The sequence below is a fragment of the Podarcis raffonei genome, chromosome 2 (assembly GCF_027172205.1).
Source record: "Podarcis raffonei isolate rPodRaf1 chromosome 2, rPodRaf1.pri, whole genome shotgun sequence".
Lineage (NCBI taxonomy): Eukaryota > Metazoa > Chordata > Lepidosauria > Squamata > Lacertidae > Podarcis > Podarcis raffonei.
In genome coordinates this window covers 38,103,929-38,131,179 of record NC_070603.1, presented here as the reverse complement: position 1 = coordinate 38,131,179, position 27,251 = coordinate 38,103,929, and positions in this window count along the sequence as shown.

The following is a 27,251-nucleotide window of genomic DNA, read 5'->3' as shown; positions in this document are numbered from 1 at the left end:
GTTCTCCCAATGCTAGTGTAACCCTGCTGGGGTTCTAGTCAATAGGACATCATCATCTTTCCCCTCATGGCTCTGTACAGGCAGCGACGGTTTTAGTTGCATCCAATATGTGCACAACCACGAACACACGTATAACATCAAACCCGAGAGTGACCTGAGAACATCACAAAAACGTCACAAAAAGGGGTGGGTTGCATGCTTTCATTAAGAGATGTCCTTCCAGCCCGATTAGGCCATTTAAAGAACAAAGTCAGGGACTGAGGGTATAGTACCGTATTTTTCGCCCTATTGGACGCACCGGCCCATAGGACGCACCTAGTTTTCAAGGGGGGAAATCAAGGGGAAAAAATGATCCCCCCCCCCGCAGCTCTGGGAGCAGCGGACAGGCTGCACGCAGCCTGTCCGCTACTCCAAGACCTTCTCCCTGCTTTTGCGGGAGGTGGCGGAATTCCCCCACCTCCCGCAAAAGCCCACAGGAGCCGTGCGTGACTCCTACGGACTTTTCGACCAGGAGGGAGAAGGGACTGAAACGGCCAGTCAGTCCCTTCTCCCTCCTCGGGGAAAAGCCCCCAAGAGCGGCGCGCTCTTCAAAGGGTGCGCGGCTCCTGCGGGCTTTTCTATGAGGTGGGGAAATTCCCCCACCTCCTAGAAAAGCCAGCAGAAGCTGTGGAGCCCCTTTAAAGAGCGCACGGCTTTTGCGGAAGGTGGGGGAATTCCCCCATCTCCCGCAAAAGCCCACAGGAGGGAGAAGGGACGGACTCGGCCAGTCAGTCCCTTCTCCCTCCTCGGGGAAAAGCCCCCAAGAGAGGCGCTCTTTAAAGGCTGCTCGGCTCCTATGGGCTTTTCTACGAGGTGTGGGAATTCCCCCACCTCCTAGAAAAGCCAGCAGAAGCCGCGGAGCCCCTTTAAAGAGCGCGCGGCTTTTGCCTGCTTTTGCGGGAGGTGGGGGAATTCCCCCATCTCCCGCAAAAGCCCACAGGAGGGTTGGAGAGTAGCGGGAAGGCGTCACTCGCCTTCCCGCTGCCCCCCAATCTCTGGGGCAGGCGATGGGGGAAGCGCTGCTTTCCCCACCGCCAGCCTCCAACCCGGGTTGGAGAGTAGCGGGAAGGCGTCGCGCGCCTTCCCGCTGCCCCCCATCCTCTGGGGCTGGCGATGGAGGAGGCGCTGCTTTCTCCCACCGCCAGCCTCAAAGAGCAGACTCTTCTGGCTTCAGCGGAAGCAACGCAAAGCCTCCGGAGCGCAGGCTTCAGAGGCTTCGCATTGCTATCACTGAAGCCAAGGAGCCTGCATTCACCCCATAAGACACACACACATTTCCCTTCATTTTTGGAGGGGGAAAAGTGCGTCTTATAGGGCGAAAAATACGGTAACTTTGCCCACTGATACCACTGCAATACTTTCCTAACATTCTTCAGTTTAACTTGTGTTACTACACATATAAAAATCTCTATGCAGGCAACAGAACGTTTGGTTAGTGGGCAATTCCTTCAGCACACGAAGAGAACACATGACACACAATCATATCAACATGCTGCACATTATACTGAGAGTCCAAAGCAAACACTTGGCTTCTACAATATACCCTCTTCTAGATTTCAGTTCTCAGTGGAGCGCCTCATGCTTTTTATGTCCGATGCTGTTTTCTGTTCAAACCCAGGCCTGCCAACAAATTAGCAATAAACGCTAGCCTATAGATGATTTTCCATCTACTCTTGGCTAGGCTGACAGGGAATGAAACCTTGCCCTTTCAATGGACACTTTTCTCCTCTGCACCTGATACCTGTGCTGCATGTATGCAGGCCAACTGAAGCCAATCCCCCTCTTTTCATCCCTCTTTACAGAAAATAGACAGCTAGCTCGAAATAGGCAGAGTCCCCTTTTAGATGTCACGTTTTAAGGAAAAGTGCAAATAAACTGGAGAGAACTCACAGTGCCCTCAAGACAATAAAAAGTCAGAAATTCAGGACATCTGAGAAACAGATTAAAATATGGCCATCTTTATAGAAGATGATGAAATGGAATAGACAACATCTTCACTTTTGAGCAGGTCAGTTTTACAGCAAGCTCTGGCTCAGCTGCTGTTCAGCTTGTTCTACTCAGGAATATTTAAAAAGGCCAGCTACGCTGGTTGCAGATGTTTGCCCATACTTGTGGGGTTTGAGGGGTGGGGTGTGTTATTGCTTTTTTGCTTTTAGATAGATGTCTTTTGCTTGCAGCAACATCACGATTATTGCATGTGCCAGTGACTATTGCATTTCCTAAATACAAACAATAGTCTTAGAGAATAAGAGAATGGGGAAAAAGAAGGAGGGAACTGAGGGCTAGGGGCACTCCAGTTTATTAAGCAAGGAAAGGTTTGCTCCTTTGTTTATACAGAGGAGCATTCAAAAGCATTCAATTGCCCACATGAAATGGAACAGTCCCAGCAGGGCTGGAGCACTTGATTATTCTGAATTTGCAAATCAATTTTTAGCTTAGGGCACCAGCATAACTTCACAGGATTTTTTTTAAAAAAAATGCAATTCATAACAATCACTGCTTTCCAAGGATACATTCTTGTAGCATCAAAGGAAGCTGGACCAAAGAAGTAGGCAAGGAAAGGAAATATATTTTCTTGGGGGTGAGAATACGCAGGGCAATCTGCCCAGACTGGGCTTGCTTTTGCCTCACTCCATAGAGTGGATGGTAGAGTCAGATGAGGATCAAGGTGGGCTGGCTTCACTTATGCGGATGCAAACTAGAAATACTCTTCCAAAGTACTGTTCCTGGGTTATCAAGGAAGGATAAGCTGAGTCTAAGGAAAACCAACAGAAAAAAGCTTCCAAAATTCTTCCCCAAAATGTACAGGAAGGAGTCAGGGGGCAACATGTGAGCCAAGTCTTGCTTGGACTCATTTCAGCTTGTGAATGACACACTAAACAAGGAATTTCCACACAAACCATAGAACAGGATTGGAGACCCTCAGGCTCTGGACTTTTCCCAGGCCACATTCCCTATCCTTTGACTACACCCCTCAATGACCCTACTCTGCACTCTCATTGGGAGCTTTTGCCTGGCTAGAATATATCCTTGCATGGTGATAATGCCTCTTGATTGCCTAGATCAGGCATAGGCAAACTCAGCCCTCCAGATGTTTTGGGACTACAACTCCCATCACCCCTAGCTATTAGGACCAGTGGTCAGGGATGATGGGAGTTGTAGTCCCAAAAAACATCTGGAGGGCCAAGTTTGCCTCTGCCTGGGCCTAGATGAATGCAGATATATGATTGGGGTGCAGGTGCATGAAAAACATACATTGCTCCTCTCACTTTTGTTTCTGGCCCAGCCCACCAGGGTCATGTGGGCCCTGAAATGTGTCCATGAGGAAATGCAACTCTTGAGTTCATATTATTATTACTATCCTTCCTTTTTCCCAGTGCAGGGCCCAAGGCAGCTCACAGCATGAACTGAAACAAATACTACTAAAACACACAAGATCAATACAAATATTAAAGAAACTAATTAAATAAGCAACTGTTAAACATAGCACTGAACACACTTAAAACAATTTAAAAGCACACACGCACACAAAGTACCACGGAAATCTGGTTTACCATAACGTTCAAATGCAGCCCACAAGTCTAGTTGGTTCACATACGCCTTTATATCACCTGATGAATGTCCACTTGATGACCAGCTGCTGGACATCACTGCTTTTAAGGTAATCCAAAACTGAAATCTGTGATGGTCCATTCCTACATACAAGTCACCACATGATGTTGCAGCTATCAAGAAATGGACATGCATGTGTGACACAGCGCCTAGGAACACTTCGGTTACATTTCTTAATAACTAGTCATAAAACAGATATCAATTTAACTGCTTTTCGCACATCTCTCGTTCCCCCTTTTCGGAGGCCAACACGACACCAGTTCTCTGTGCCAAGCTACCTTCCGCTCACCGTTCTTCAGTCCTCACTGTCTCTCATGACTACTTAAATTGTCAGATTTAACATTTTTATTATTTGTGACTGTGCTGTTCCCAGCACAATGATCCTTGGCTAGGTCCTCTAGGTGCTAATGTAGTAGTAATAATCATAATAATAATCATAATAAGAGTGTTAAACTATAACTTAGGACTCCCTGGGTTTTGTCTGCCAGAGTCAGCCCCTGCATATCGTTAATGTTGGGGGGTAGGTCAGGGTTGTGTTCAATGAAGCAGCCACACTATAATTTAGCAATTACTGTAACCCACACTTGTAATTTGAATGGTTTTCTACAAACTCTTACCAGCGCTTTCTCTCCACTTAGTTTAATGCCTAATTTGATAAGCTGCCTTTAACCCACTCAGCGCTGGCCTTTTTCCTAATGGCTTGAGGAGAAGAAATGCCACAATTAATCAAGCAGTATGGAAATGGAGAGGCTTGTCTAGTCCTTGGTGGTCTATTCTTCGTGGACTTAACTGTGTAACCTTCAGGAAATCACCTTAAGCTCTCCGAGTCTCCCACACAGCCCATCTGCACAATGCTGTTATTGTTACCTACCTTGCGGTAGGGGGGAGGGCGTGAGGTTTAATTAATGAGGGCTGGTATTAGGAGAGTTAAATGCAATGTTTTATTACCTGCTGTTCAGTAACTTGTATTTATCCCTTTCCAGTGGCATTTCCCACAGGTTCAAGGATTTCAGAACCGCAATCGCTTCAAGCTAGCAGTCAACTTAACCAGTCATTTAAAAGCGAACCTATATTTACGTTTAGTGCCATTGTGCTGGAGCAAAGCTCCGTTGCTAGTGTTTAAATGAGAGGCTCAGAAGCCGGGCTCCCAGGCCTAGAAGCTTTTCAGGAGACTCTTTGTGTAACTTGGTTAACTTCACGGGTCTTGGGATTTTGCCCTGGTATGTCAATATGCAAATCATGGGGGTGGGGTAGGTCCTTAATAAAATCCAAAATCTCTCCCCCCTTCCCCAATATTAGGGCAGCCTTCTAAATGCAGTACAGTGGTACCTCGGGTTACATACGCTTCAGGTTACATACGCTTCAGGTTACAGACTCCACTAACCCAGAAATATTACCTTGAGTTAAGAACTTTGCTTTAAGATGAGAACAGAAATTGTGCTCTGGCGGCGCAGCGGCAGCGGGAGGCCCCATTAGCTAAAGTGGTGCTTCAGGTTAAGAACAGTTTCAGGTTAAGAACGGACCTCCGGAACGAATTAAGTACTTAACCCGAGGTACCGCTGTAATTAAAGGAGGCACTGTAAAAGGTAAAGGGATTGGTCCCCTCTGCCCTCCCCTAGTGTGGCCAGTTATATATTGTCAAAAAAGAGGACTGGCATCACCAGAAGAGAAAGAAGACAAAGGCGGCAGCAGTCGGCATAAAACTTGCAAAGGTAATTTATATGCATAGGTGCAAATGTGGAAATAATTGCTATGGTTTAAATATTTAGTATTTGTTTGATTAATTCATGTACCATCCTTCCTCCCAAAGCAGCCCAGGGTGGCAAACAGAAAGCGATGAAGCAATAAAAACATTTAAGAACATCTTTAAAACAATTCCTATACAGATGTAAACTGGGAAAGATCTTAATTTAAAAGGCTTGTTTGAAGGAGGTGGTCTTCAGAAGGCATCAAAACAGAGATGGAATTCAACAGGAATTCCAAAGTGTGGGTGCCACGACACTAAAGGCCCAATTCCCATATTGTGTGGAACGGACCTCCTGATAAGATGGAATCTGCAGGAAGCTTGTACCTGCAGAGCACAGTGATCAACTGAGCATAGAAGGGACAAGATTATCTTTCAGGTATCCTGATCCTAAGGTGTATAGGGCTTTATACACCCAAAACAGGACCCTGAACTCAGCCTAGTAGCTAATTGACAGCCAATGCAATTCTTTCAATAGCCAAATAATGAATTGGCGATATCCTGCCCCAGTGAGCAGTTGAGCCACTGCATTTTGCACCAGCTGCAGCTGCCAGATCCAGCCTCAAGAGCAGCTCCACATTGCAGTCATCCAGTCTGGAGGTTAACAGTGCATGGATGAGTGTTGAGGCTATCCCAGTCCAGAAATGGCCCTAGCTATTCTTAGCAGTTAAAGGTGGTAAAAGGCACCGATGTCATCTGGGTCTCCAGCAATAACGATGGATCCAGGAGCAGCCCCTGACTATGAACTGCTCTTTCAGGGAGAGCACAACTCCATCCAAAGCAGGCAATTAACCAATTATTCAGACAAAGAAACCACCCACACATAGCGCCTCTGCCTTGCCAGGAATCAGTCAGTTTCTTGGCCCTCGTCCAGTCTACCACTGAGTCCAGGCACCAGTCCAGGACTTGCATGACCTTTCCTGATTCAGATGTTATAGAATAACAGAGCTGAGTAGCATCAGAGTACAGATGACACCTTGCCCCAAATTTTCTTCTGTCCAATGGCTTCCTACAGATTTTAAACAGCATTGGGCACAAGCCGCTACTCTACAGCACCCCACAGCATAACTGCCAGGGGACTGGAACACAACCACCCAATACTATATAGGGTTGCCCTACGTCCAGAATTTCTCAGACATATCTGGGTTTCGGCCATCAGAAACAGCATCCGAGCGGAAATTGCTGAAATGTCTGGGGAAATCCAGATGTATGGCAGTCTGTCAGAAGTGTTGATTTTGGTGAATTTCATTAACTCTGGCAAAAAATAAAAATTCACTTTTTTGAAATATGGCAACCCTACTATAGAACTACATTAAAGCAGTGCCTCCGATAACCATCTCATTATGTCAGCTCAGGATACTAATGGTATGAAAAGCCACTGAGAGATCAAGTAAGAATAGCAGAGTTACACTTTCCTTCTCCCAACAAAGGTTACCCATCAGGGCAACCAAGACCAATTCAACCCCATAATCAGGCTTTAACCCTGCCTGAAATGGGTCAAGAAGATAATATATGTCTCATCCAAGAGTATTTGCAATTGTTGAACCACAACTTCTATCTCTAAGTGTTTCTCAAACTTTGGTCCCCTGCTGTTGTTGGACTGTAATTCCCATTATCCCTAGCTAGCAGGACCAGTGGTCAGGGATGTTGTAGTCTAACAACAGCTGGGTACCCAAAAAAGTGCCCTAAAAAGTGAGTATTGACAGTATGAATACTTCTCACCACAGTAGGGAAAGCACCTGGTGATTTGTGGACCTGCTTGGTATGCTGACTGGGTACTGCTAACTGTTCATGGGCAACTTTAAGGCTCCTGCTCTGCCTTATGATTTTTGTAGGATTTAAACCAGGACTGAATAGCCATCAAATTGAGGACACCTTCAAAATAGAAGACCATGCCCCATAAATTAGGACAAATGGCCACTCTACTTCCTGGTAATTCAAACACTGCCTGTGGCATTGCAAATAAGATAAGGCAAACCCTTGATAAACCCTGGCTTGGGTGACTTTTGCCAGAAAATGGGACCCTGAAAGAATATGCAACCACTGTGCATCCTATCTAGTGTCCTGGTTCCTTTTCCTACTTTGCAGGGGTACAATTTCAGGAGTAGGAGTCACACACATGCATTTCAGACCACACATGATTCCTCAAGAGCACATATATCTGGCTTGCATTATGAAGTATGTTACATGCAGACTGGCCCTTATTTTGCTGAGTGTCACCTATGTCAATTGCAGGATAGAAGGCATGGGAATATGGGAAAGCCTAGCCACAGAGTTGGCAGGCGGGAAAACAGATGTGTAAGGCACAGAATTCTGAGTGTGGGTTAGTCAGAGCAATGAAAGGAAAAGAAACCGCTGGGGAGAAGAAATGCACAATGGACAATATATTTGGGTTACTTAAGTTATTGCTAGGAGGCAGGGGGGTTAAACCAAGGGTGAGATTCAACAGAGCAACCAAATGTTAGTTCCCTCTTCTCCATTCTGTGCCCCTAAATCTGTTCCTGGGGTTCACTCAACCCTCTAGAGGCTGTGGGCTATATGCAGGGGGAGAAGAGGTGGGGGAATTATGTTTGCACAAGTGGAAATCCTTGCATCTATGGTTTGCATTCGTTGAATACCACCCCAGGCAACTGAGTTAAACTGAGTATTTGGATGGGTTTGTCCATTAGTAGAAAATTCACAGAGGTAATGATGTCACTAGAATTTTATTATGAATTATGGTACGTTGCCAAAAACTTTGTCAGAATATCAGTTGGTGAATCAATCTTCCCTTATGTGATTAGAGAAGGTGCAGTTTTTGTGGAGTTGCATACTTTAATCTGTCCCCTTCCTGTCTCACATGTACCTTCCTACTGAGAGACTGGAAACTTGCCTGAATAAATAGTCTAAAATCAAGGGGTTTTTTTGATTCAGCAGCCATAGGTCACATTCAGGATGGACGTGACCAGTGCTTTTTTCCTGGGCGGATGCAGGGGTATGCATAACCCTAAACACTTTGTGAATCTTTGCACTTTTGTCCATTTATTTATTTTCCCAGATTTGAACTATAAAATGGTGATTTTTCTTGAGTCAAAATGAGAGTACCCTGATACATTTTTTTTAGAAAAAAAGCACTAATTTAATAAGCAAAGCAAATTCAGTGGGCCTACTTTAACTGAAACTTAGTTGGCTACAATTCCATGCCTATAAGGTATCCTTACATTTGGGAATAGGTTAAAATCCAGCTGTGTGCACATCTGCCTAATTTACTGGGTAGAGATCAGCTTGCAAAGCCCCTACCACTCAAGCAGTCCTGACAAAGCTGCTATTCTGGGCAATGAGAGGCGTGGAGGTAGCTTAATGGTGTCTCCAAAACAGCTTATCATGAAGCTCAGTATGAACCTACAGGGTACACTGAAGCACAACATACATATGTGCCTCAGTGCAGTGCCCTTTCAGCGCCATATATGCCTTTCCATGAACCCAGGAGAATGTACACAGACGATAATCAGATGAGTGGTTGAATTTAAGCCAAGATAATGCTATCTTAACATTTGTGAAGCCTTGTAGAAAACAAGGACCTACATTATTTGTGATTGTTTGCTTGACATTGGTCACATTGTTGGGTATCTCATAGACATTATTGTTTCTGTACCAATGGAGAATATCCTTTGATAATCAGTGCTGAGGAACGGGTGTGTAAATTTAAGCAGATGGCACTTGGATGTATGTGTTTTTGCTTTAATTCCTTTTAAAAAAAGAGATATTTAGCTAATAGCATCGTAGCAAGCAGTTTCTATCTCTAACAACATGACATAATTCGTTCTTGAGAACTTGGCTCCTTCTGGAAAAGGAATTGGGTGAATTCTTGAGTGAGCTCTCTTTTCCTGAACAGCCATTTCAGGAGGTGCAACACAGATTTCTCACCCACCCTCTCGAGTGCAAGAAAATGGCGGCACTGGCTGCAAGAGCTCCCTTTTCTTCCTTCGAGTCATCCCCTTCCTACCGCTCATCTTGACACTGTGAGACAGATGGCTGTAAATCTCTCGGATGCCTGTGTTTGGTGCCTGCAGGTTAGGCGTGCTGACTTATTAACACACAGTTTTGTCACTCAACCTTGTGGGCAAAGAGAGAAGGGAACGCAGCATAAAACAAATTTACAGCCGTTCATCCTAGGCTCATTTGCATAGCACACAACTCCCCTTTCCCTTACCATGCACATCTTCGTGTAATTAATTAATACCACATTCATCAGAGTTTAATTCATGTTCGTGTAGTACACAAAGATGTGAAGGGGGGGAGAAGGGGCGGGAGAGACCCTCCAGTGGTACGTTTCAGCTCCAGTATTCCATCGGAGCTTCGGTATTAAGCTTGATAGAGCTTAATTAGACCCCATGATAATATTAGATCACTTCCTGCAGTTTCCGTGTCATCTGCTTAGAAAACATTTTACCGCTCCCTACTGCCAAGACTGTGCCACGGAAACCCTGCTGTCTCTCAGAGATGGCACGCGCTCACAAAGGCAAGACAAAATGTTTTTGCAAAGCCTCCGTTGACTGCCAAGTGGAAACCCACAAGCGTGCATTGCAGCTTGGTTGACAAAACAACGTACACCATCTGCAAGCTTGGCTCCTGCCACTGGACGCAGCATCTTGCATAAACAAAACTGTAATCAAGGTGTAGCCTGTCTAGAATATTCTTATGAGCTCTTAGTAATGGTAATTGCAGGGGTCCTTCCCTCCTCCCATTTATCTACTTTTCTTTTTTTAATGACCCGCTTTCAGAAGCAGCATATCCTCTATTGTCAAAATTCCCATGCTACCTTAGCCACAGCAAGAATCCCAGCCGGGAATCCACTAGGGTAGGGTGGGGGGAGATGGGCATTTCTCCACATCGCTTTACTCTGTGGCAAAAAAACCAACAACAGTGAACCTAAGCAACAAACAAGTCACATTCCAACCAATATGGAGCATTAGAAGACGGTCATAGCTACTTGGAGACCCTCAGCAAAAGCATCCAATCTTTAAGGTAACTTAATTGCCTGCAGTTTAATTTGCACTGGTCTACCACTTGTGTTAGGATCTATGTATGTGCCAATTTTTCTTTTCATTAAGCTTATGAATTACATCTTCCCTCCATCCCCCCTCCCCAAAACAACAACATAGCAACAATTCATTCATCAGCGGTGTATGACGAGAGTCGCCCGGGGAGGGGAGCGTTCTTTGATAGACTACAAACACAGATGCAAACAGAAATGGGATGAAAATTAAAAATGAGTCTATTGGCTGGGAAGAAAAGTCACAATCCCTCATCAAAAAAACAAAAAAACACCTTTGCTCGAACATGTTTGTTTGGTATTTGCCGATTTTTTCTTTTAAGTCTGCTCTCAGCATTAAAAATGAACGTGCGGAAATAATGGAGGCAGAGGGAGGCTAATTTTCTTTTTAAATCCTTTGCCAAAAACAAAGACTGAGCCAAACAAAAGCGGAAAATATATACTGCCCAGCGTGCCGAGGTATTCAGTGTGGGATCGGGCTCCTTGCCAACTGAATGCAAAATAAGCGGTTTTTAGCGTGTATGCAAAATGCCATTGTCTTAGCTAATGGGAGTTGCGAAAGACCATGTCTTGATTGCCAAGAAGGGTGACCTGTTGGGAGGAGGAAAAGTAAAAAAAAGGGGGGGGTAGACACGAGGATCCGTATCTAGGCAGGTTTGTGTCTTCCTTCATCTTTGCCCCACTGTTTCCTTTAAATCCAAAATGGCTGGCCACGTTTCCCATGCCTTCCCACCTCTCACTCCCCTGCCCCATTTTCTTTCCTTCCCCTCTGTTCCTGATTTCTTTCCCCCTCTCTTGTCCTCCCTGTTCAAGGATCTCTCTGTTTAAAACGTCATAGGTCTTGAGCTTGAATGCAAAGGCTGTTTTCTGTCAGTCCGGCACACCATCCCTGCAAGATGCCATCTCGCTCGCATTCTTCCCAACAACGCTAGACAGGACTGAGGAATCTGAAAGGCATTATTGGTGCTCCAGCAGCTTTGACGCGCCTTGTGCACTTGACTCGCTCGATTTGCATATGCAGTGCAGCCATACTTAATGAGTGTGAGTAATTATGCCAATCAGACTTTCGGGTTGTATGCGCGCGGATCTTTTATTAAAAAAAAATTATTATTATTATTATTTTCCCCCTTTCCCCTCCTCTTTCCACTCCCACCAAGAAGCCTTTGCCATTAAAACTTAGCTACCTCTTTTGGTGCAGGGTAGGGGAGCAATGGGGGGAGGGAGGGGAAAAGGGGGTCAGTTGGCACAGCAACTGTTGTTAAGGGAGAAAAGAAGCAGCTGCCAGCCTGCATAGCAAATACGTAAGACTTGGCACCACGCCAGCTTCCTTGAGGGTTTCAGAGGGATGGTATGTTGGAGGGTAAGACTAGCTAATTAATCTTCCGGCAGGGAACAATGTAATATCAGACAATTACAAAGACAGAATGAAATTACAATGGTGGGAAGGCTGGCATACGAATTTCTCATCAAGTTCCCTTCTTCGGCTTCTCTCTTATAGATTTTTTTTTTTAATAGGTGAAGACGGGCAGTATGAGAGAGCGGACTGGCGGGGGTGGGGGGAGGGAATCCCAGCCATATGCGTAGGTGGTTATTTTGTTTTCTCGGAATTGAATTACACCCACTGGAAACTGTTGTGTGTGTGTGTTTTTGAGGCTGCAGCAAGGAAACCCTGGGATTGATTGGGAAATAAAAGAATGAGATGAAACGTCTCCTTTCTAAGAAGGGCTTTCTCAAGTGCAGCATTTCAAGGAAGCAGGCAGCTGCCCATCTCCAGTGCCACCCGGGCCACTGGAATCTTGTGGTGGCATTGTGATGCAAGATGATGTGGTCAAAAAAATTATTAGGTTGTGAAGGGGCACTGACTGGTCTGATGGGGCAATGCCCAATGCCATCTTCAAAGTTTGAGTAGCAAAGTCCTGAAAGTTCATATCACTTCTGCACAATTGAGATCAGGGGGTTGGGAAAACACCTAGACCTCATTCCATCCATTGCACCTTATTTGCCTTTATCTGCTATTGGGACAGTCGGTAAATATAAAATACATAAGGACCCTGCTAAAAGGCCTTCTTCTCCCGGGTATAGGGGAACTAATGGGAAAATGTCTCCTTGTGATAGACTTCATATAATTTCCAAGTTGGGGGGTGGGGAGTCACTGCTGCCTCTTCCTACTTTTTCAGTCTTTTCTGAGCTTTATACAGTCAGTCCAACAAGCTTTCGTGCCTAGGGCAAAATGTGAAAGGGGGGAACAGGGTTCTAAAAGGGTGATTAAATGCAAACAATCCTAACTCATGTATGAAAAGAAACATGAATGGCCCTGACATATGTAGCATATGATAGTGGGGCTGAACTAGGCAGAAATTGAAAACAAGGCTCTTTTTGAGATTAAAGGTGGGGGTACGTTTATTCATTCTTCCTGTCTAGTCACAAACCCATGCCTCCTACCAATAATCACTCAGATTGTTCAATAAATATTCACCAAAGGGTAATATAAGAAGTCTTGTGAGTCCTCAATACAAGTCCCCCTCTTCGCCTCCCCCACTCAACTGCAAATTGTTTTTTGTTTTTTATTTTGTTCTGTGATATGACAAATGGGCCTGCTCAGAAGACTGACATCTGTCAAGCAGCAGATTTGCAAAATTCCTTCTCAGAAGGCTTATTGAACTTCATGGTCAGCAGGATATAATGGCCAGGATTCAAAGGACTACCTTAGGTATTGGGCATACTCAATGTGAGTTGTGTGTTGCCATGCCCTATCATAAGCTGCTTTTGACAGTCCCTTCGGCTTCCAAATTGATTTGCCAAATCCCAATCTGTGTGCAGAAGTAGTTGGCAGGGTTTTTGGGAACCTAGTCCATATGCATGTTTTCCTTCAAAATGTGAGGGCTATCTATTTTAAATAACTTTTAAATAACTTTAGGTGATAGAGAGGATCAAGGAAGATGCCACTCATCATGAATATTAGAGAGTCTGCAACTGGCCTTTAAAGTGGGAACTGCACAGCCTGGTTTCTGCATAACTTTTCAGAAGTCCATTTCTCTCTTGAGAAAATTGGTAAAATGTTTTATCCACTCTACACAAATGGCAAATGTTTTATCTACTCTCTGTCTCCTTACACAGACAGATTTTGGAAAAGCAGTGAATTTCTAAAGGCTTTTGACTTGAGAAACCTTTCTTGACTTCCTGGGTAAAGAATGAAAAACTTTTTCAAGTCAGATCAATGTCCCACTTACTTTCCTTTCTTCTGACTAACATGGGGCAGTTCCTGATGCTTTGGAAAAAGTTTATGAACAGCATAAGAACAGAAGAAGAACCCTGCTGGATTAGACCAGACCCCTGTCTGTTCCAGCATTCTGTTCTGTTCCAGCAACAGGAATTCAGATAGTACTATGCTTGCATTATATCCGCCCCCTCTCCTGCTCCTTGTGCTGCTCTCTATCTATTCTGGTGGTTCCCATAACTTCTCAGAGCAATGCCATGGGACATATATGGGGGTAGGATAAGGGGGAATTTCCATTGCTGTAGCAGGAATGCTTGCACTGACTTCTGCCAACACAGCAGGTTGGTTGAATATGGCCCATACTGTCTCAGAAAATGGAGGTCATATATAGCATCATGACTAATAGTCAGACAGCCTTATTCTGCATGAATTTGTCTAAAGGTAAAGGTAAAGGTACCCCTGCCCATACGGGCCAGTCGTGTCCGACTCTAGGGTTGTGCGCTCATCTCACTTAAGAGGCCGGGAGCCAGCGCTGTCCGCAGACACTTCCGGGTCACGTGGCCAGCGTGACAAAGCTGCTCTGGCGAGCCAGCACCAGTGCAGCACACGGAAACGCCGTTTACCTTCCCGCTATAAAGCGGTACCTATTTATCTACTTGCACTTAGGGGTGCTTTCGAACTGCTAGGTGGGCAGGAGCTGGGACTGAAAGGCGGGAGCTCACCCCACCGCGGGGATTCAAATTTGTCTAATTCCCCTTTAAAGTTCTCTACCTTGGCAGCCACACTACATCCTGTGGTACCAAATTCCATAGATTAGCTATGTGTTGTATGAAGAAGTACTTCCTTTTTTCTGTCCTGAATCTTCCAGCATTCAGCCTCATTGAATGACACTGGGTTCTAGCATAAAATGCTAATTCGATACACATTTCCAAGAATCAGCATCCTGGTACTTAGGGACCTCTGCACCATCTGAAATCATATGCTGATAATCTTAAAGCCAATTGAATAATGTAAATATTTGACCAATATCCATTTTTTCTGATTTCTCTCTCTTTAAAACTCTGATTTCAAATCCCCACAACTTCATTTATTCAGATTTTCTTTTATCAGTATAATAGACATTGGTAAAAGAAGCCCTATGATTCCCACCTTCACATCACCAGAATATATGCGTGTGTGTGTGCGTGTTCTCCAGACTATTTGGATGAACTATATTTAAATCAACATTACAACTGGTGGGGGGAAATGCCTATAAAGCAATATGGAAAAGGGGTGCATGAAATATATGGGATACCCAGTCTCAAAGCAACTCAGCTGAGGATCTTGAAAGACCCATTTTCCTGTATTAAGTGGTTCTTGGTGGCTGAGAGTCACTTGAAAGGGCCGGCATACAATAAACAGAAGACATGGGATTCTACTTAGCTTAAAGCAAAAGTTGTACAATTATTTCATCCCAAATAGACTGAGAATTTAGCTGCAGCTGAAGAATTATTTTTAAAACACATCAAGAAGTATACGAAACCAATTATGATTGCACATATTGAAATAAAAGAAAAACATAGTGTAGACGAAGGTATACCTGAAGAACAGACTTCTGTAGATTTGTGTTGAGACAGAAACATGAAGGATGGCAAACACACCTTTCCAATACTCAGACCAAAAGATGCAGCCCAAATCTGGTAGCATGAGGCATTCCATCTCTGAACACTATGTAAAAGGAAAACCTCTAATTCCAATAATACACCACAGTAGGGTCCCTCTCATGCTGCAGAAGGAACAAAATCATGCACTGCCTGAATGTTGCTGATGCAACACCTCCTTCAGCCCAGCTCCTAGATGTGGAGTGCTACTTCCGACTCCTTAGCTGGACAGCTCCCCTGCTGATTCAGCAACCTTGCAGGACCTACCGTACTATTCCTTCGCCTTGCTGGACAGCTCCCTGACCTCCTCACTAGTAAGAAGGCAAATTTCAACCTAGAGAGCTCACCCTTTCTGGGACCGGGACTCCTTACACATGTCAAAAGACTGTGACTCAACTGGGCAAGTCATCATTCATCAATGGACTAAAGTCAGATGGCTGAAAACAGATACATACATAAGCAAAATGATATTAAATAGAGGGAACGACAAAAGTCGCTACCGCTGAAATGAGGATTCATGAATTCTTTAGCATATACAACTGTCCTTCCCCCCCCCCAAGTCTTCCTTAACAATCAGCAGAGGCAGAAAAGTACTTTTAACATTCATGCTATGTTTCTGGAGAGTCTACATGAAGCCCCTCACTAACGCTTGATGAAGGCTTAGCATAAGTGAGTTCACAGATACATGTTTATCACTGAATGATTGCAATATCAATCAATATCAATGGAGGTCTTCCATGTGTGAAACAGTCATCACTGCAAACCACTTTCATATCACCTGAAATCAGTTCAAATGTCTGAACACAGAGGCAGTTCATGCTTCCAAGTGAAAGTAATCAAAGGATAGAGCACAGAGTTGTCCAACTATGGGGCCTATTAATGGATTGCTGAGCTTCATTAGGACAAGAAGGAATTCAAGGGCAGGTGAAGATAGGGTCCTGGATGCCAGTGAAATGGGCTCAAGAAAATGCATAGTTCTTAAAAAGTTACTTCCTGAATACAGCATCAAATCCTGATATAGACACTGATAGCTTTAAGATTTCTTCTCTACATTTGTCAATGGCAAAGACAGATCCTGTCTTGATGAAAACATGCAGGAACTTCCTCAAGCTTAACTTGTTCATAAAAATGCATAATATAACTATGCTTTTGCCAGTTGCTTAATGAAATTAGTCTTTACTTCATACTAATGCAATGGTGATGGTTTGCTAGATAAATGGCCCATGCTTAGACTGCTTACGAACCAAGTTAGATGAAACAGGAAAAAGGTGAATGGAGAGAATGGGGAATCGCAAGAACAGAAAAACACATTGCAGTCTCAAGAAATGAGGCAAAGGCCTAACAAACCACCCAAATAATCCAATCCAAAAAGGAAACTTCTTTTAGAATCATGTTCACAGCTCTCTAACCCAGGTGACCAATCACAGACTACTCAGGTAGTTTGAAGTGAATACAGATGGGGCCTGGTTCCAAAGAACTATTTAACTATCCCCACAGACCCAAGTTAGACTAGGATTTGTGTTTCTCATATAACAGTCCACCATTGCTTCGTGGCAAACAATAGTTCCAATATCTAGAAAATCTGGATTAGCTTTCTTGATGGCAGCAATTTTGGATCTGTTGTCAACTGTCCAGTGCCCTACCTCTCAAAGCTGAGCTGCTACCCCATATGAAGAGGCCTGGTTTCAACTTACATGGCCATATTCTCACCACAAAATGACTTCAGGACAGGTGATATGTGGTGGAAACTTGCATGATTTTAAACTTGGTACAAAGCGGCACAGTGCTGGGAATAGACTGAATCCAATCAAAATAATCACCAGCATTAAAAACCACCTCCAGCATTTCAGAAAGAAAAGAATTGTCTTGCTGGATTAGTTTAAGGTCCATAAGGTCCATAAGAACAAAAGAGCCCTGCAACTATTATCTATCATAGTTCAGTATTCTGTTCTCATAGTGGCAAACCAGATCAATTACGTGTGAATAAATCATTCAAAAGGTCCCAAGACAAAGTACATATGCATTAAAAAACAAAACTAACAATGTAAAACAAAAAACGTAGCAACAACTTTATAATTTACAATCAAATCACAAACCAAGAACAGCAAAAACAGGGGAAACAAAGGACCCTCAACACACGAGTCTCTACTTATTGCCATTTTTTTATGAAGGAGTAGTGGGTGGCAGGCACTGGATTTGTACTATGACTCATACTAATTTGGACGTGATGCTTACCTGTGTCTGGGTTGGGCCATGCTTAGGCGACATATGGTCATGATCTCACCAGTGCAACCCACTGAAGTTTCCCTTTCAGGATGGCTAGCATCATCCATACATCTATGTTGGTGACAGGGGTGGGGTGGGGTGGGGTGAATAATTGGTACAGTCCTTGGGCCAGGCATTGTCCATTCCAAACTCAGGTTTGGGTTCTACTCAAACCTCTGTTCTAGGGTCCTGCCTGTAACCAGGAATAGGTTTGTTTGCCTTGCAAGCCATGAGTCCTAGTACTATGTCGACTGCTTCCTCCTCTTTTCTTTCTCTGGCTTCAAAGGAATGCAGAGATGGGATCGAAAGAGAACCAAGTGCCTGCATGCCGTCTGGGCCTGGAGTGGACCGAGAGAGGAGATAAATTCTGCTTTCCCTACTCTTCTCATTTCTTGACCCTCTCCTCTGACATCCTGTTATGGGTACTCTTTGGGAAGTGGTAATTCTGTCCTAGGAAGAGGCCCAGAGAAGAGAGAAGGAGCCAATTACAGTCATACCTCGGGTTGAAGTTGCTTCAGGTTGAGCGTTTTCGGGTTGCGCTCTGTGGCGACCCAGAAGTAACGGAACGTGTTACTTCTGGGTTTCGCCGCTCGTGCATGTGCAGACACTCAAAATGATGTCACATGCATGCGCAGAAGCGACGAATCGCGACCCACAGATATGGGTTGCGTTCACTTCAGGATTTGAATGGGGCTCCGGAATGGATCCCATTCACATCCAGAGGTACTACTGTACATTATATGTGTATGGGAAAGTGAGGGGGGCCAGGAGAACATCAGCAGACCATTCTGTTATGAACAAACCGCAGAGCAAAGCATTCCCCTGTGGGGGCAGGGATATGTTCAATGGGTACACTGAGGTTTGGACAGCACCCAAAATACATCACCTCCACACTGACATTTAAAGCACATGGCTCCCCCCCCCAAAAAAAAGAATCCTGTGAACTGCAGTCTATCCCTCAGAGAGCTACCATTCACAGCACCCTGAGCAAACTACAGTTTCCAGGATTCTTTCAGGGAAGTCATGCGCTTTAAATGTATGGTGCAGATATGGCCATTATCTGCATCTCCTGGCTATGGCAATGCATTTCCCCCTTTTATTAAAGTGGTGCTTCTTCAAGTCAAACACTTGACTTGGGGGAATTTAATTTGCAATAAATCTAAATTACAGCACAAGTAAATCAGCTGCAGTGGCTATGAAAATTAATTTCCTATCCTAAACATTATTATATAGCTTTTTAAATGAGTTGATTGTGGTTGGGCATGCCAGTAGGTGCCATTATTGGTAATTAGAGTGACCAAATAGCATTGCAGTAACAGCTCCCCCTTCTCTACCTACCCACCCACCCACCCCCTCCCTCCCTTTCTCTTTTTCTCACACACTATTTCTTGTCTAACAGTAGTGTGTGTGTGTGTGTGTGTGTGTGTGTGTGTGTGTGTGTTTAAATTACTGTGGCAGGAACAGTATCCATTCTGTTTTCATTCTCAGGGGAAAGACATGCTTTCAAAATTTGCTGAAGGATTTATGGCATTTAAGCATGACACCCATAAAAAGCTGATGATCAGACTGACTCAATAGCTTGGTGACTGACTACTCCTAAAGACTAGGAAGTGCCCTTCAATCACACCTTTCCATTCTCATCCTCAGCTGCAACTAACACGGTAAAACACTGGCTTCTCAGGGAGAAACTGGAAACAGGCCAGACCAGCCATGGATAAGGAATGCAGTTATAAAAAGCTCCCACAACTGCTAAGCGTACATTGTAATTATGAATGTGGTCTTGCTGACACTAATGGAGAATTCCACTGGAACAACCTTTCCTCTGCAAGGAAACACACACGGGAGACATTATGTCAGATGAAAAACTGAAGATGGGCTTTGTAAAATGAACCATCAACAGCATCCTAGATTCCTGCCCAATTTTGCTCAAGTTCCTACTCCACTCCCCAAACACACCTTAGTTTTTCATTCTGACAATGTTTTCCATGTGTTGGGTGGGGGGAGTTATAGCAGAGACTAAGATTGAGAGTCCTCTAGCTCAAACCCAGCCTCTATGTGAGTGTCACCTGGTAGCCCAGTTGCCAATTCAGAAGGGAAAGAAGGTAATGGTTACTTGACTTTCTGAAAAACCACTCTAGGGAATGAAGAATGGAATCTTGGCCCATTATCCTTACTCTCTTTTCCTAGAAGCTCTTCAAGAAAGTTGGAGCTGTTGATTGGGCAGCAATCCTAACCTCATGTAGCCAGGAGGAAGCCTCATCAAGAGAACTTACTTCTGAGTAGATATGTTAAGGATTGTGTTGGAAGTTGAAGCAACATGCCCGTAGACATCGAGACAATTATTGCATTTCATTCCAATATTTTTAGGGTTAGGCTGCAACATGACACATTTTCACCTATATTTATTTTATAAAATTTATACACTGCTTGATTGTAAACCACTTTGAGGTTGCTGTTTTTACAAAGTTAGTCCAGAATTTATGGGAAAGGAACTCTGTTAACAGGATACTCTCTGGGGGAAAAGGGGTATGGCAAATTTTGTCAATTCCCTTTCCCATGCAGTCCTTCTGAAAATTTGCTTTGGGGGTTTGGGGTTCCCTCCAAAGCAGCATGGGAGGTGGTGTGGGAAACTGCAGGGTGACGGAGGAATTGCAAAAACTTGGCTTCCCCTCTTTCTCCAGCAGGAGCCTCCCCTGGTTCTCAGCACCTCTTGTTCATAGAAGGGTAATCCTGGATCCAACCAGGCACGTTTAATATTATGCACCAACTACCACTGCTTATAGTCTGCAAGCTGTTCTGTTTAGTTTTGCAGAACTCTTCTTTAGAAAATGAAACAACCCTATTTTACCCCCCACCCACCATGCTTACATTTTTAATACTTCTAGACTGGGATTCAACCCCATACTGGCAAATTCAGATTGTGTGATTGCACAAAAAGGCTTCCTCCACCCCCAAACCCCAGACTTGTTGCAATACAGAAACTGATGGGAAAATCCACTGGAAAAGTGTGGGATAACAATTGCTTGAGGCAATGTCCTATAATTCTCTGCAAACGAATCAGGGAGAATGCTTAATAAGCAAGCTGTTTGGAAGCAAACTTAAATATTGCTTTTGGAAGTAAAATGCTTATCCTGAGCTATTAATACTGATATTTTAGAAGGCGAATCTCAGACAGCATATATAAGCCTACCCTGCGTCCTTTAGGGACTCCACCCAGGCAGTTAGCTGTTGCAACACCTCATAAACACATACCGGTACACACACACTCAATTTATTAGCAGAAAGCAATTAGAATTCTTTCTCTAAAATACAATACGGTGAGCCACCGCCCAGTTCTGAACCAAAAAGATATTTTTGTACAGAAAACTTAGCAATCAATACTGCTCAAAACTTACAGGAGTTTGGCTTTTGAGTTCATCGGGCTCCCTTAGTTCTTCACGTTCTCCTTTCAGCTGGCATCGCCTGGCAACAGGCGCTTTTCCTTTGCTTCGTTCATTGGTTGCCTCAAGTTGCCTCTTGTTTTGCATTCCACATGGGTGGAGTCAGCAGCAGGGGGTGTAGTTGGGAGGGGAGGGGATTGTGCGGGGTTTCAGAGTCTGAAGGCACCATTTGCTACTTTCCTGCTCAAAGCTCGCAAACTCTGCCCTGTTGCATTCACCTGCACTCACGTGCACGACCTCTCTGGTGTCCCGGGGTTTTTGCTCTTGGCATCTGCATTCCACTGCGAGACTGGAGCGCCGGAAGCTTAGTTGCATTGGGGAAATAAACTTTGCAGCTGCGTGCATCTAAAAGGCAACACGGGAATCAAGTTGTAAAGAATATACACAGCTGTATGGCAAAACCAGTACAAGAAGGCTTGTGGGAAGCAGTGTCCGAGGGAGGCAGGCGCTGTCTGGGAAAGGTGAATCTCTCTCCCTACCCCACAATAATAATAAAATAAAACAAAATAGGCTGATCCATTCGCATAAGGTTGAGCTCTCTCAGGTTGCATGACCTCCTATTGTGTGTGGGCTTTGAAGTGCTGATTAGCAGGGCTGGAAACATGCTGATCAAAAGTTAATTTCTATTTGCTGTTGCTTCATAATTGGATGAACACGAAAGCAATTAAATATTAAAACATACAAACAAATAATGAAGTCACTGTAATTAGCCAAAGTTTGATCACTGTCATATTTATTTAGGGGGAGATGATATGTCTCAGCAGGTGACATTTTAAATACCCTTGGACGCTTTGGCGCTGCCTTTGGAGAATGCTGAATAATGTACGTAGGATTTAATTAAACCCCATTGTAAATCAGCTGTGATGACAGGCAAATGACAGCCACATGTTGAAGAGAGAATTAGGCCACAGCAAGGGATATTAATTAAATGGGCTCGGCGAGGTTCAGTCTCAGCTTCTGGAGCTGGTGGCTTTGGGCTGGCTGAAAAGAGTCTGCACTTTAAAAAACAAATGTTACATTTCAAACAATGATGGTGGTTAAACAATTGGGCCTGTTTTAAAACATCTTCACCATTTGAATGGCAAAAGGATGGCATGTCCCTGAAGTAAACTTTGAGGCAAAGTGTGCATCCCTGAGGTAAATTTTGAGGCAAAGTGGGCATCCCTGAGGTAAACTTTGAGGCAAAGTGTGCATCCCTGAGGTAAACTTTGAGGCAAAGTGTGCATCCCTGAGGTAAACTTTGAGGCAAAGTGTGCATCCCTGAGGTAAACTTTGTCCAAACATGCTGTTAGATGATGTCACAGGATGGCACTCTTTTTCTTTTTAAGCTAATATGTAGTAATCTGTCTATCTATCCATGTATAATTGCAAGTTGTAACTAATGTCTAAGTAATGGTTCCTTAGAGTGCCCACTACAGTGCAGGAACTGGAGGAAGCAAAATGGCTACCACATCAGCAGTGATACAGGCAAAATGCAACTCCTCACAAAGCAGAGAGACATGCAAGAATGTAGAACTGCCTTCCGTTCTGCTTCAAACTTCAAACACTTTTACATTTGCACGTTAAAACTGCCACAATTTTCAGAATAAGAAATAATACTGCTCTCTGGGTTCCCACCAGAAAAAGAGTTGCAAGGGGGTTGCAGGGGGTTGGACTCGATGGCCCTTGTGGTCTCTTCCAACTCTATGATTCTATGATTCTAAGGGACAAGTAGCCCTCATATGAAGTAACCAACATATATATGTCTTTTGAAAGTGAAGGCAAATCCGGTAAATTTTGTTTGCTTGCTTGCTTATAGGCATTTATAGTCAACCATTTACCAAGCAATCCCATTTACCAAGCAATCCCAAGACAAGTCAATAAACCAGATGGACTGGTTCCCAGCCATCTTTCCAATGTCACAGCTGCTGCCCCCCCCCCATATCCCATGCATGAGTCACAAGGTTTAGTCTATTCATCTGCCAATAAAGTCAGTGAAGATGGTGAATGGCAGGTGTGCTGGTGGGTCCACCTGACCCCTCACAATGTAAGGTCCTGTTGGTGGGTAAAGGCTTAAACTTCCTAGGTTAGAGGAGGGGAAGATGTCCATACAGAGTTGAGAGGAGAGATGGGGGTGGGAATTTTGTTTTTCTGCTGCTGTTGAATTGTGTTACGATCTTTTTTTTTTTTTGTACATTATTATTGGTTAGTTCAGGGGTAGTCAACCTTTTTTATACCTTTTTATACCCACTAATGCATCTTTCTTTATGGTAAAACTTCCTTACCGCCCACCAGTGCTCGATGGAAGGAGGATTCAGCTTGTGCCGTAGAACCCCCTACTGCCCACCTAGAATCCTGAAATGCCCACTAGTGGGCAGTAGGGACCAGGTTGACAACCCCTGGGTTAGTTGAACATTTGAATGTTTACTTGAATTGAGAACTGAGTGGATGGAGTAATGTGGTGGATGTAAGGAGAGTGTGATTGCATATGTGGAGGCTGTATGCTTAAATTACCTGTGTGTCGTGTGAATGTATATGCAGATGATTTTGGTGATTGCACTGTTACATGTGTTGTTGTTTTTGTAATATTCATGATATTTTTGTGATGTATGATTATGCTTTGCATATGATATGTTTTTGTACTACTAAAATCTTATTTACATACATTCCTCAAAGATACTTGTTATTGTTAAATTATATTACTTAAAGGAAGTTGCCTTATACTGAGTTGAACCATTAGTCTATCTCAGTATTGTCTACACTGACTGGCAGTTGTTCTCCAGGATTTTAGATAGGATTTTCTCCCATCCCATATGTTAGGGATTGAATTTGGGACCTTTTACATACAAATCAGATCAGTTATGATTATTAAATGTGCACTGTATTTCTTACCTTCACGGCCTAGGACCCTCGTACCTACGGGACCGCCTCTCCCGGTATGCCCCACGGAGGACCTTAAGGTCCATAAATAGCAACATCCTAGAGGTCCTGGGCCCTAAGGAAGTTAGATTAGCCTCAACCAGAGCCAGGGCTTTTTCAACACTGGCTCCAGCCTGGTGGGTGGAATGCTCTGTCTCATGAGACCAGGGCCCTGATTTCTGATTTCTTTCCGCAGGGCCTGTAAGACAGAGTTGTTCCGCCTGGCCTTTGGCTTGGAGTCAATTTGATTCCCTCCCCCTCTTTCTTTTTTCCTTTCTCCTCCCGTGATGAGGCTTCATTTTAATGTTTTAATGTTTTAATGTTGTATTTTAATCTTGTTTTTAAGTTGTATTCATTCAACTTGTTTTTATTATTGGTTGTTAGCCGCCCTGAGCCCGGCCTTGGCTGGGGAGGGCGGGGTATAAATAGAATTATTATTATTATTATTATTATTATTATTATTGAAATTTGAAGGGGGATATAAATTAAATAAATCAACACAGTTCAATTCAAGTAAAAGATACAAACTTTACTAGGATGTATACTAAACTGAATCAGCAGTAATTGGAAATAACAATGCTGCAATGGGACGTGTATTCTGGTCTCATCTTCCACCTCCAAATGCCTGCATGGAAAGTTTATTCTTTTCTGCTTCAAGGCAGAAGTGTGTGGACTTTCCATGCTGTGAATAAATTTGCTGGCCATCTGCATAAAGGGGGGTATATAGAGCCAGAGTGGGATAATCCCCAAAGATGTGAGATGGGACAGGGAGAGTTAGTACTGAAGATTTACCTTTTGTGTGCAAGTGATCCGGATGCAAAGCAGTTGCTGGCTTGGGGACTACACCAGAAAAGGCAGGGTATACTTAATACTACCTAATAAAGAAAACTCTTGGTAGTATTAAGTATACCCTGCCTTTTCTGGTGTAGGAAACCACAACTGCAGTTTCTAAAAGTGGACTGGGTAGAAGATGGCCCCAGGCACATGCATGAAATCAACCATCTTGAGTCAATTTGGACTCCAGACAGAATTGAAGAATGTTAATTGCTCAGATAAGCCTTGGCGTCCAGCCCGCTTCGGCTGCACAGTTCTGCTAGGCCTCCGGACTTCAAAGGCCACATTCCAAAGGCTCTGAGCAAACGCAGAGTTTAACACAGCGGTCAGAGAAAGCTGCAAGCTTCAATGCGTTCTTCAGTGTTCTTAAATAAAATCCACTAAGGATATTAGCAGCTAGAAGCAGTTTTTATTTACAGCAGACTATCCATTGTCTATCACAGCGAACAGCATCGTGAAAACACGTCCTCTCTCCTCAAAAGCGAAAGTAGAGAGAGAAAAAACAAAGGCTGGAGACTCTCGGATATGACGAATCTCCCCCCTCCTCCCAATTTTTAGGCAGGGCGTACACTCTGAGCTGTTTAACCCTGTAAGCTCAGGTTCTCATCACAAGAATATCAGACACATAGGTTTGTTATAGTAGGCATTTCTGTATGAAAAGGTATTTTAGAATGTGAAGTCCTGAAATAGCCCAAGAAGGGGTCAATACTGAATTCAACTGACTCTGGGTGGATTATTGGGGAAAATTCCATGGTTCATCATTTGCACAACAAACCAAAAGCTGTAGTTCTTGCAGTGCCAGTGCGCAGCCCTCTCCAGTCTCCAAGACAGCCTTAGGGGGTTGTGGCCTGTGCAGAGGCACCACAGTTTTGCACATGCTGAGAGGTTCAGTTATGACTTTGTCAGGCAGCCCTGGAACTGGCTTCACAAGAGGTAGCCCACCCCAGCGCCCTCTGTTGTTCTATACTTGGGAGTCCAAATTAGAGAGTATTCACTTGTTCCAACGATGCTGCTGTCATCAGGATGAACAGTTTCAGCTAGTGGTGTGCCAAATATGTGTCTCATTTTTTTAAAAAAAGCATTCTATGGGGTAGAGCATGATTCTCGGGGTTATGGGTTTGAATCCTACGTTGGGCAAAAGATTCCTTCATTTCTGGGGGTTGGACTAGATGACCCTTGTTGTCCCTTCTGAAATGATAGGTTGTCTTGAAACCCCCTAAAATTCTAAAGTCCACTGAGAATGGGGCAGGAAAACGTTTGAGAAATTTGAGGACAGGTTTTGACACAGCACTAGTTTCAATAGACTGATGCCTGAACCTGTAGGACCACTGTGACCTACTTTGTGGTGCCTTGTTACTGTTGCTATTATTTTTATAATTTCAAAATTGCTGCCATTTTCACAAGGAGCTCAAGGTGTTGTTGTAAATGGCTCTCCTCTCCATTTTATCTTCAGAACAACCCTGTCAGGTAGGTTAGACTGAGAGACCCTGAGATGGCCAAGGTCACCCAGTGAGTGGGGATCTGAACCTACTCTTCCAGGCCATAGTCTTATACTCCAACCACTACACAACACTGCCTTTATGGGTAGATTGACTGGTAGGGAAGTGTTCCAACCTACTTCTTGACATGAAGCTCTTCCCAGCCAGCAGATCTTCAGGAGACTGCTTTTGAACAGCCGGCAGGAAAGCAGCTTGTTAGTTTGTGCTTACTGTCAAGTCATTTTTAGGCTGCTCTTTGCAGGTGTGGGGATGCAGGTGGTGCTGTGGTCTAAACCACAGAGCCTAGGGCTTGTCAATCAGAAGGTTGGTGGTTCGAATCCCCACAATGGGGTGAGTTCCCGTGGCTCTTTCCCTGCTCCTGCCAACCTAGCAGTTCGAAAGCATGTCAAAGTTCAAGTAGATAAATAGGTACCACTCTGGTGGGAAGGCATTTCTGTGTGCTGCTCTGGTTCATCAGAAGTGGCTTAGTCATGCTGGCCACATGACCTGGAAGCTGTACGCCTGCTACCTCAGCCAGTAAAGTGAGATGAGCACCACAACCTCAGAGTCCGCAACTGGACCTAACGGTCAGAGGTCCCTTTACCTTTACCTTGCAGGTATGAAAGAAGCCCTGTGTAATGGGAATTGGGGGGTTGCTCGTGCGTAAGTTGCCGCCACTCTCGGCGAGGTTGCCTGGATAAACCTTTCCCTGGCTGGACAGTCCTGATTCCGCGTCTGTCTCAGTCACTGGCAGAATCCGTCAGTGGGCGTTTCCTGAACTTCTTCCAACATAAAAGTTCCTTGACGGATAGTCTCCGCCTAGCCTCCCTGCGCGGAAGTCTTCTGCGCAGGGTGGGTGTGGGCAGTGGAGGACCTGTGCTCTCCCCGCTGGTCTCTGGCGAAGAGTCCTGGAGCCATCTCTCCGAAGCCCGCCTCTGCCTGCCTTTCTCCCTGGTGTAACGCTGATTTCCTTCCCCGGCCGCTGAGTCCCCTCTTTCACTGCTGGGCCCTTCTCCGGCATCGCTTGAGAGCCCTTCACTCCTGGCTGC